This window comes from Lolium rigidum, chromosome 7 (genome assembly GCF_022539505.1).
Source record: "Lolium rigidum isolate FL_2022 chromosome 7, APGP_CSIRO_Lrig_0.1, whole genome shotgun sequence".
Taxonomy (NCBI): Eukaryota; Viridiplantae; Streptophyta; class Magnoliopsida; order Poales; family Poaceae; genus Lolium; species Lolium rigidum.
In genome coordinates, this window is record NC_061514.1 from 307,327,789 (window position 1) to 307,338,428 (window position 10,640).

Here is a 10,640-nt window from a genome sequence, read left to right on the forward strand (position 1 = left end):
ACTAACCAAAGGAAGCAGAGTCATTTCATCGAACACAATGTGGGCGCTACGGATTATGGAAGAAACAGTCGTACCAGTTGGGCGACGTCGGCGCCGCTGTCGCCTCTGGTCTCTAAGTCGTGATGGTACCCATGGAAGGAGTTCACCGACGCCTGGATGATGGCCCATCGCGTGGACATTGCCTTTTGGCTCCTCTTCATTGTCACTTTCTGGTAGTCGCTGTTGATGAGCTTGCGCTCATCGAACTCGGTCTTGATCCTCGCCCAATACTTCCCGCCTTTTTGGTTGGCGCCGATGATGGAGTCATGGCTCACCGTCGCCCACGACTCGCACAGACAAAGATCTTCCAGAGGCGTCCACTTCGGGCCTCGTGTGCCCGACGCCTTCTTCTTCTTCTTCTTCTTCGTCCTCACGCCGTCCGCGTCTACCTCCACGAGATCATCGTCACCGGCACCCTCGTCGTCCTCTTCGTCGCCGCCCTCTTCGTCCTCATCGTCGTCCTCCTCGTCGTCCTCCACCCCCTCCTCTTCCTCGTCGTCCTCCTCCTCAACCCCGTCGTCCCCCTCAGCACCGGCGCCGTCGTATTCGAGCGGACCCCTGCGGCCGGTGAAAGGGTCGCTGTCTGGACCGGGTCCTGGCTCGCGCTGCTCGTACGCCGGGGAGTAGAGGTTGTTGGGGTTGAAGCCGCTGTGCGGCAGCGCATCCTGGTAGTGCGGCGACAAGTTAGGCGTCACGCACCCGAGAGTGGCGGAGGGGCCGTCGTTGTAGAAGGCGGCTTGCGACGGAGAGATCACTCCCGGAACGTACACCGGCATGGACGTACTCCATGGGCTCGCGTTGGTGGCGGCGATACACCCGGCCATTACGTGCTGGTGGCTGGCGCGCCGCCCGAGCCTTCTTCTCCGGCTCCACCGCCCTCCGTCCTTTCCGCTCCGCCGTCGATAGCTTCCGGCGCGAGGCAATCTTGCTGCCATTGATCTTCGGTCATTCCTTCGAGGCTTCTTCTTCGCAGCCGGCGCCTTCCGCGGCTTCACGAACGGCGCTTTCGCCCCTATCGTCGCATTGCCCGGCGGCTTCTTGGCCGCTTTCTTCGCCATCTTTTTGGGGGCTGTCGGCGGCGCCATGGAATGGGGAGAGGGTAGCGGCGGCTGGTGGACGGCGGGAGGGAGAAAGAAATCGGCGGGATAGGAGAAATGAATCGGCGGCGGGATATGTTTTGGGAGGCCTGTGCGCGGCGGTATAGGCGCGATTTGGCGGGAGCGGCGGGATTTGGCGGGAGTGTGAGACGAATTTTCCCTGTGCCGCTGACGGGTCGGCCCCGCGTCGGTTGGCCTCGCTTTTCGTTGTGTCCGGCGTCCCCGGAGCGTCCCCTGTGGGACGGGGACGGGCTCGGGGCGCCGGACACCGTATAGGGGCGCGCCGGACAAAAAAGGGCTTTGGGGGACGCAGCTGGAACGCTTTTTTCTGTCCGGCGCGCCCCAAATCCCTTTGGGGGACGGTTTGGGGGACGCGACTGGAGATGCTCTTAAAATGGAGAAGTGACGCTAGTTTTTTTTTTCTTGACTTCAGTTTGTCTAGTTTACACAAAAATCCTTTTGGGTGAGTCGGACTGAGATCTAATCCTTGTAGTGGATATGTTACCAACAAACAATCAACTTCGGGTATCTAAGAGGATTTCCAGCCGCGTCCCCCAAAGCCTCCCAAACAGCGTTGGATCGAGCGCTTGGGGGACGTATTTTTTTCGTACCGTGTTTGGGGGACGTTGCTCCCCAGCCGCGTCCCCCAAACGTCGCACCCAAACTTTTTTTATAGGATTTACGAAAGTACAACCATTTATTAAACATAGCATAAAAATAAATATATTTGCCCAAATTGTTTTTAAATTAAAATACAACAAACAATTAAACAATTAAACAAATGTAATAAATGAGGTAGATCAAGGCGCCACGGCATTCGCTGATAATCCTTTGATCCTCCACATATGCTCAACGAGACCATTTGACGCTGCGTTCTGGGACGCGCTGGCAAAGCGGAGACGGCGAAAAGGCCGGCGAGGGAGCCAGCCGCGACGATGATGCCCGACTCAGAAGAGATTTGCCGTCGAAACGGCCGGAAAATCGAGCGGCGATGAAGGGGTGGGAGGCGCGGGAGGGAAGGTGCGACGAGAAACAAAAGATGCGAACCAACCGTTATGGAAGTGGTCGTCGATGGGTGGGAGCACACCTCGCTTTTTGTTGTGTTCGGCATGCCCGACGCGTCCCTGTGTAGCGGGGACGGGCTCGGGGCGCCGGACACCGTACTGGGCCGCGCCGAACAGAAGGAGGCTTTGGGGCGCGCGGCTCGGAACGAAATTTTGTTCCACGCACCCCAAATCCCTTTGGGACGCTTTGGGGGAAGCGGCTGAAGATGTTGGTGTACTTTTCTTTACCATATCATATCATGTACTGCTATCTCCGTTTCCCCATTGAATGATTTTCTAGAAAGTACATAATCACTTAAAAGATTTAACTACTAAGGCCATCTATAATGGACGCGTGGGGGTATGGGGCTTAGCGTGGGCGGCAAGCTGGTAATCCCAGCTGATGGACCATTACGTTTAAAAATTCCCCGATTGGAACTGCCCTAATATCCACAAGTGGAAAAAAACTTTAATTTTTAACATGGGCACGGTGAAATTTCTTTTCTATTGGCGCGGCGTGCTGGGGGCCGTTCGATTTGCGCGCCATCCTTGGGCTGCGCCCTAGATTGCCGGGCACGATTAGGGTCCAAAAACTTTATTTGATAAGGTGCCAATGTATAACAACATTAGAATTTTCATGAGAAGTATTTTCATAATTATATCTTCATAATTACCTATTTGTTTGCATGAATATCCAATCCATTTAATGGACTTTTATCATTTCATAGGGAAAGTTGTTAAAACTCATATTTGATGGTGTGCATGGTACTACTAGTATATAGAGTGAAACTCCAAGACAACAATTTGCATGCAAACTGTAGTTTCCTAACTCAACGGATGTGGATTGTGTGTACTTTCCTGCCTACGGGGACGACCAAGGATTATCAGCGCGGTTCATGCAGCTTTTCACATGCGACATATCATGAAGTGTAGATATGATTGGATGTGCATTAAGCAAGCAGTATATGTTTTAGGCTAACAATTATGGGTCATATGAGAAATACAATGTATGTACATGCCCTGGAAAAGACTAACATCAAATGTCAACAACAAAATTTACTCGAATCATACTTTTCTATCAGATTATAACATTGTGTGTATATTTTTCGCAGTTTTATGTTCATCCTATGATGGGAGTACGTGTATTCTCTAAAAAAAGATGTACTACTCTATGTTAAGAAAATAAAGATCATTGAATGTGATACAGATGGACAATGTGAAACAAACTCTCAAGATAATATATTTTTTCTTCTATTGTTGGTCATTTTATATTTTTGTTTAACCTATAGCCATAACCCTTGTGTGGCTCGCTCTGTCCTCGTAATACGCAGAATCATACAAATGGTTTTCAAAAAGGTCGTTTGCTGAGATTAGAGCTAGGGGCGAGAACATGGACACGACGCTCAAGCTAGGTAATCTTTTTTTCTTCCTTTACCATATCATATCATTTACTGCTATCTTTGTTCCCTAATGAATGATTTACTAGAAAGCACATAATCACTTTATAGATTTAGCTAGTGGAATACCCATGATTGCGCAGGAAAAATAAAATAAGTAGCTAGATAGAACCAACCATAAGAGACTATTATATTTTGTGAACACGAGCGTCCAAGCGCGCAATTTTATTTTTATGGCTCCACCTCTGCGGCGACGACATCACATTGCCGACTCCAACCGCAAGCAGATAACGACATTCTCTTTCTCCAAAATTGCACACACACACACACTCTCTCTCTCTGGCATTTGTAAGTCGTGGTCACATGTCAAATAAACCCTTTTCAAATTCCAACTAAAAATTCTATGATGTTTTGTTGTTCGAGAGGAGGGAGGAGAAAAGCACCACCGACGCCAGACTCCACCAAGCACTGTGGCCCACCCACCAGCATTGGCCAAGCAGATGTCATGCACTCCCCGTGGTGGGTTCCACTTCTGTGTCACCTTGCCATCAGTTTATCGTGCCCTGGTTGGCTAACCTCTGGGCACAGAGATATTCACCGGTGTCGGTGTTCCCCTCGCCCCAAACTAAAACCTTCTTTTAGCCTCCTGTCTGTCAACTACCTTGATTTGGGTGGCTTATCCTTACCATCATCAACGCCACCACGGGCGGCCAGCCTTGTTGCCCAAACTTAGGCTCGATCTTCGGTGTGGAGCTCGTCGGGCACTAGGCCTAGCAAACGTCGCCGGAGCTCTGTGTATGCTGATTGGTGACGTTGAAGCGTAATAGGTACCACTGCATTTATTGGATGGTGCGGCAGCTCTAGAAACTAACACTCATCTAATCATGGTGATTGGCTTAATAAGCATTTCCCTTTTCAAACATGTATCCCAAGAAGAATATTTTATTTACCAAAGCCAAATGTAAAGTCATTTAGTGCCAAGTATATCTAGGAATTTATTTGTTGGGTTAAATAACTTATAAATAGTCATATTAACCTGATAACGACATGGCATATAGATCAAAATGACCTAGTAGAATTGATGAAAAACTCATACTCCACCGGTTCCAATGAATAACATGTTTTTTCTATGAAATATACAATTCATGATGTATCTTAACGTATTAATTTTACATTGTACATGTTAATGATTTATTCTAAAAACTTGGTCAAACTTTACATATTTGACTTCCTAAATAAAAAAATTAATCCTTATTCATTAGAACACGGTTGTAGTAGAATATACAAGCATGGATGGAATAAATAAAATATTACAAAATTGTTGTTCACAAATAAAGGAACCATTGTACCGACTTCTACCCAGTTAGAAGTTGCATGTACCATAGCCAATCCTTAAAGAAATACCCACTATTTTCCTTTACATTTTCTTAAACACAAACAAAAGGTAAATAAAATTGGCGAACAACGACGAAACTGGTGACCGCTGATACGTCCAAAACGTATCTACTTTCCCGAACACTTTTGCTATTGTTTTGCCTCTAATTTGTGTATTTTGGATGCAACTAACACGGACTAACGCTGTTTTCAGCAGAACTGCTCCAGTGTCTCGTTTTTGTGCAGAAATCCAACTTTCGGGAAAAACCTCGGAATTTATGCAGAAGGCCCTATTTTCCCAGGAAACTAACGGAGCCAGAAGGGCAATTGAAGTGGAGGCCCGAGGGCCCCACACCATGGGGCGGCGCGGCCCAGGGGGGGCCCACGCGGCCCTGTGGTGTGGCCCCCTCGGCCGGCCTCCGACGCCCTCCTTCGGACTACTTATTCGCCTCGACCTAAAAACACCGAGAGAGAAGTCGAAGTCGCCAGAAACCCTCCAGAACGCCGCCACATCGCGAAACTCCGTCGCGGGAGCCAGAAGTCTCCGTTCTGGCACTCCGCCGGGACGGGGAATTGGAGGAGATCATCACCGCCATCACCGCCAACGCCTCTCCATCAACCAGCAATGTTTCCCCCATCCATGTGTGAGTAATTCCCCCGCTGTAGGCCGAAGGGGATGGTAGGGATTGGATGAGATTGGTCATGTAATAGCATAAGATTGTTAGGGCATAGTGCCTAGTGTCCGTTATTGGTACTTTGATGATATTGTTGCAACTTGTTATGCTTAATGCTTGTCACTAGGGCCCGAGTGCCATGATCTCAGATCTGAACATGTTATTGTTTCATGAAGATAATCATTGTTTATGGTCTTATCTATAAGTTGTATACACATGTCGCTGTCCGGAACCGATGGCCCCGAAGTGACAGAAATCGGGACAACCGGAGGGAATGGTAGCGATGTGAGGATCACATGTGTTCACGGAGTGTTAATGCTTTGCTCCGGTACTCTATTAAAAGGAGTACCTTAATATCCGAGTAGTTTCCCTTGAGGCCCGGCTGCCACCGGCTGGTAGGACAAAAGATGTTGTGCAAGTTTCTCATTGCGAGCACGCACGACTATATATGGAACACATGCCTATTGATTGCTTTGTACTTGGACACCGTTTTATTATTATCTGCAAATGCCCTGCTATGATTGTTACATGAGTTTCTCTCATCCATGCAACGCCCGTCATCCGTCCCCGTGCCTACGGTATTTTAATCCTGCTCGTTTACTATAATCACTACTGCTGTCTCTGTTACTCTGCTGTCTGTTATTTCACTATCTGCTATCGCTATAAAGCGTTACTACTCGATAAACTCTTGCGAGCAAGTCTGTTTCCAGGTGCAACTGAATTGACAACTCCGTTGTTAAGGCTTCCAAGTGTTCTTTGTCTCCCCTTGTGTCGAATCAATAAATTGGGTTTTACTTCCCTCGAAGACCGTTGCGATCCCCTATACTTGTGGGTCATCAAGACTATTTTCCGGCGCCGTTGCCGGGGAGCATAGCTTTATTTGGAAGTTCACTTGGATTAATATTGTTCGCTGCAAATTCTCCATCATGGGTAAACCTCGCGATACTAAGATCGCCATATTACCATCCACTACAAGAAAAGGTACAATTCTGAGTACCTCCGCTACACTTGATTCACCATCTGTGATTGATAAACTTGTTTCACCGCCACATGCTTCGCATGTGGGTACATCTGCTGAATCTGAACACTCTCATAATATTGATAATGTTTCTGCTGTGCTTGATGATAGTGGTTCATTGGGATCCTTTCTAGATGCTACAATTGCTAGGTCTAGACAAATTGAAAATACTGAAACTCCTAATGCTACTACACCTGTTAGTTCACCTGAACTTGGTTATTTTAGTGATGATCCTGAGGAAGATTATGTGGAGCTTGATGATGATTTTATTGAAAAATGCAATGCTACTACTGATGCAAGAAAAATTAAAAAGTTGCTTGCAGAACATACTGTTAGATATAAACTGTCTCCTGATCCTAAATTTGCCACATCTCCTATAAACATTAGGGATAAAGATTATGATTTTTCTCTTGATCTATCTCATATAGCTATTGTTGAGAAAACACCTTTTCGTGGTACTGAAAAAGAAAGTGCTGTTGAACACATGGCTGAGTTATCTACTTTGAGTAGCTTGTTTTACGATGACGTTAAGAAGCGTACTTACTTTGTTGCTAAAATATTTCCATTCTCATTGAAGGATGACGCTAAAACTTGGTATAATAATTTGCCACCTAGTTCTATTAAAAGTCCAAAAGAATTGCTTGCTGTTTTCTTTCGGAAATATTTTCCTGCTAGTGCTCAACATGCTGCTTTGCAAAGAGTTTATAGTTTTGATCAGGGAGATGAAGAGAAATTGCCTGAGGCTTGGGCGAGATTTTGCTCTCTTATTAGAGCTTTGCCTGACCATGATTTAGAAAAGCATGAATTACTTGATATATTTTATAGTGGACTAACCATTGATTCTAGGGCATACCTGGATAGTTGTGCTGGTTGTGTTTTCAGGAAAAGAACTCCAGACGACGCTGAAGAATTATTGGCTAAAATAGGCCGGAATTATGATGATTGGAATACGCCTGAACCAACTCCAACGCCAATAGTGAAGAAGAGGGGTTTAATTAAATTGAATGATGAAGATATGAGGGAAGCCAAGAAGTCTCTCAAGGAGAAAGGTATTGAATCTGAAGATGTGAAGAATCTACCTCCTATTGAAGATATATGTGAGATAATTCCCCCTTCGTCCATGATTGAGGTAAACTCCCTTCAACGCTTTACTAGGGAAGATATTCCGTATTCGAAACCTCCTGCACAATGCTTAGATGAGTTTGATAATTATATTGTTAAGCAAGAAAATTTTAATATGAGGGTAGAGAATCATTTAATGGAAAATTCTCAAGCTATTAGTGAATTGCATGGTATTGTGGAGAGAACCTCCAATGATGTTAAGATGCTTGTTAAACATTTTCAAATGATTCAAACTCAAATTGATCAACTCACTAAAGTGCAAAATGACTTGTTAGGGAATAATTCTAAAGAGAAACATGCTTATGAAGTAACAACTAGAGGTGGTGTCTCTACCCAGGATCCTCTATATCCTGAAGGGCATCCCAAAAGAGTTGAACAAGATTCTCAACGCATTGAACCTAGTGCTCATTCTAGGAAGAAAAAGAAGAAGAAACATAAAAATGTTGTAGAATCCTCTGAACCTGCTAATGATCCTAATAGTATTTCTATTTCTGATGCTGAAACTGAAAGTGGTAATGAACATGATAATGATAAAGATAATGATAAGAATGATACTCCTGATAAAGAAGAGGTTGAAGAAGAACCTGAGAAGCATGCTAAAAATAAAAAGTATACTAAAGAAGACTTTATTGCTGAGAAACATGGTAATGAAAGAGAACCTTGGGTGCAAAAGCAAATGCCTTTTCCTGCTAAGAAACTAAAATCAAAGGAAGAAGAACACTATAATAAATTTTGCGAATGGATGAAACCTTTATTCTTGCAAATCCCTTTGACTGATGCCATTAAATTGCCTCCTTATTCAAAGTATATGAAAGATATTGTTACTAACAAAAGGAAAATCCCCAATGAGGAAATTTCCACTATGCTTGCTAATTACTCTTTCAATGGCAAAATTCCAAAGAAGTTGGGTGACCCAGGTATACCTACTATTCCTTGTTCTATTAAGAATAATTATGTTAAAACTGCTCTATGTGACTTGGGAGCCGGTGTTAGTGTTATGCCTTTTTCTCTTTATAAGAGACTTTACCTAGATAAGTTGATACCTACTGATATATCTTTGCAAATGGCTGATAAATCTACTGCTATTCCTGTTGGTATATGTGAGAATGTTCCTGTTCAAGTTACTACTAACTGCTTGATATTAACTGATTTTGTTGTGTTGGAAATGCCTGAAGATGATAATATGTCTATTATTCTTGGGAGACCTTTTCTTAACACCGCAGGGGCTGTTATTGATTGCAATAAAGGAAAGGTTACTTTCAATGTTGATGATAGGGAGCATACCGTTTATTTTCCCAAGAGGATTGAGAAGGCATGTGGAGTTAATACTATTTCTAATGTGAGAACTATCAAAGTGGGAACTATTGATTGTCCTATATATGAGCCTAAGGAAGAATATCACACTCTCGTGATTGGATCCATATCAATACAATTCAAGGTAACATGATTGATTTGAGGTTTATTTCTTCTTATGCTATGAAAAAGTTATTTGGTGACAAGACTTGATCAACCTTGTTAACGGATACTTTTTATATGCATGGAGAGGGTAAACAACATCTCTTTCTTCCTCCACTTGCTCTAGTTGCTGTAGCACTTTTAATTTGCAAAGTTCTTGAGTTATTCGAAGATTTCAAAATTTTTCCTGGCCAGTAATAATAAACTTAATACCCAGAAAATATGCATTTTTCAAAGTTTTCAAAAATTCGCGAAAATTATACCGTTGGTCCTATTTTTCGACGAGGCACCTGGGAGTACCAGAGGATGACCTGTGGGGCACCAGAGGGCGCCACACCACTGGCCGGCGCGGCCAAGGAGGTGGCCGCGCCACCATGTGGTGTGGGACCCCCCTCGCCCCACTTTGTCATCTCTTTCGCCCAGAACAGTCTCTCTCCCGAAAAAACTCGTACCAAGTTCCTCTCACTCGCGTTTTTGCTCCAGAACTCCAGATTTTTCGATCTCTTTGCTCAGCCCAGATTTCTGTCTGAAATTTGGCACATTTGCTCTTCGGTATGTGACTCCTCCACCCATCCAAGTAGAATTTCATTTGGTTGAGTATATCTTGAATATTTTGCTGCTGTAGGTAACATGTTTAGTGAGTTTGCATGCTTGTTCTAAGTGGTAGAAACTAGTTTTGATGCATGATTAGTACTCTAGCAAGTTCCTATGGTAGTTTCCCCCAATTATTTCTCACCAAATCAAATTTCTATATTGGTTGTTGAAATTTCAGAAAATGGAGTGGAATAGATATCACTTGAACCAGCAAGAATTGGAAGTCCAACAAGTTATGATGGTCAATCGTGAAGAGGGAGTATACCCCTCTTACTACCCATGTGCGGATTTCATGAGAAGCGCGGGGATATTTGAAGATGTTCAAACTCTAATTTCTCATGCAGGGCTGAGTGACTTTGTTGAAGGAGAGCCAAGACAATATGTAAAATTAACTATGGCTTTTGTGCAGGACTTCAAGTTTAATTGGTCGCAATCTAACCCCACGGTCCAGTATAAAATTTACAATAAAACTGTCAACTTGCCATTTAGTGCTTTTTGTGCAGCGATTAGAGTACCGCAATGGGGATCATGTGAGAAGATAAAGGGATCGCCGCAAGAACTCTCGGATCTCTACAAGATGATTTGCGATGGAAGGAGTTTCTCAGGTGAAAGTGGTAAAATCACTAGTATTCAGCTCCCGGCTATCCGCTACTTTGCCTATTTTATTACCAAGTGCGTTCTCGCTAAAAGGATTGGTGGTAAACTTTCTATCCCGGATTTGGCTTTTCTAGCTGCAGACATCGCAAAATAATAGGTCTTATAATTTGGGGGCATTAATAGCTTATAGACTTGCTACTAACCGTGAGAAAGGTGGAATTTGGAGGTCT